Source organism: Aethalodelphis obliquidens, unplaced genomic scaffold, assembly GCF_003676395.1.
Source record: "Aethalodelphis obliquidens isolate GAN/ISIS:26980383/991018 unplaced genomic scaffold, ASM367639v1 scaffold1, whole genome shotgun sequence".
In the NCBI taxonomy this organism is placed as follows: domain Eukaryota; kingdom Metazoa; phylum Chordata; class Mammalia; order Artiodactyla; family Delphinidae; genus Aethalodelphis; species Aethalodelphis obliquidens.
The window spans coordinates 65,417,095-65,418,602 of NW_020837945.1; positions in this window are offsets into that span (position 1 = coordinate 65,417,095).

Genomic DNA, 1,508 nt, shown 5'->3' on the forward strand with positions numbered 1-1,508 from the left:
AGGCATGTGCAACTTGGAAATAGGAGGCACTTAAAATCCATGGAGCTACTCTTGACCAAAAGGGGCTGGAAGATGATGGATGACTACTTACCACTTTGGTCACCCAGATGGAGAGTTGAGAGACACATTTCATGAGGCTTTCCAGAAGGTCCCAGTGGGATAGAGTACCAGTTGCCTGCAGCAGAGGCCAACGTGGTAAGGCACAATTGTATTGGCTTTTCTTCCTTCCCTGTTTCAATTCCCCTGTCCTGCACCACTGGACTTACATTCCCAACAATTTAGGGCTTTGTAACTAACTTTGCTTTCTGGAGAATCTAAGCTAAGTCAGGAGGGATACTTATGTGGTAGAGATACAATGGTTTCCCATCTAAAATAAATGTGTAGAAGTAAAAAGGTGAGTCAATTTAGAGGAAAAAAAGAAAACGACAGGAGACATGATATATGAATATGGTAAATACAATACACTTGTTTTTGCCCCTGAACAGGGTGATCTTTGTAAAATGATGATTCAATCTTTCCTCTCTCAACCTTAGAGCTGTTTCACTCTCCTCAAGCTGATAAAAGCCAGGCTGAGCTAAAACTGTACCACAGGGCAGGGTCGGGCTGGAACCCAGGGCTACTGCAAATTTTTGCATGTTGAGTACTCAGGGTCCAAGGTGCTAGGACAGCTTAGGTGCTGAGAAAGCCCCTTCCCCACAGTGGACTCTCTGTTGCCAAAGAAACAAACCCATTTTTTGCGTTAACAAAACTTTTCAGGAAGTCATGTTTTTGGTTTTTCTAACAAGACTGGCTGCAACCCCAGCAGTGAAGAGTCACAAGAAGCTTTCTGACCTCTGTTTCAGGTCAGTTCCCCAGGGCACCCACCTGGCAACAAGCACCCTGATTTCTGCTACGGAGTGTTGTTGCAGTGACTTTCAGCCTGACAGTGGAGCCCCTGTGACTCCTTTCCCAGCTTCATTCAAACCCATCTATATAGCCTGCACCCAGAATGGGGTGGCCAGACCTTGGCTTTAAGACCACGGTGCTCCCGAGTGGGGCCGCAGTCTGCTAAAGCTGTGGGAAAAGCCACCAGTGTGAGAGCGGTCACCTCTTCTTTGTACGCTCTCACATTCTTTTTGGTTCTCTGAGATGGAAATCACCAGAATTCTTAAAACGAAAAGAGAAGTGGACATTCAGAGCTAACCCTGGTCTAAACAGAGGGCTTTTTCCCTATTGTCCACTGCCTCTCTCCCTCCTGCATTTGTCACTCTACTCTGTGCCTGAAAACCTTGACTCTACCATAATTCCTACACTGCCTTTCCCCATCCTCTCTGCCCATCCAAACATCTTCCTTCCATAAAGGAGCATTCCAAATGTCACTTCCTCAATAAGCTCTCTTTGACTCTTCTAATCCCCATCTGTTCCTCCCCTTCTCTGAGCTCCTAAAGTCTGTACCACTCCTTTGTCACATCTAGCCAATTCCCCCCAATTTACTGAGTGCCTACTGTGTGCCTAGAACTGTGTCAAGC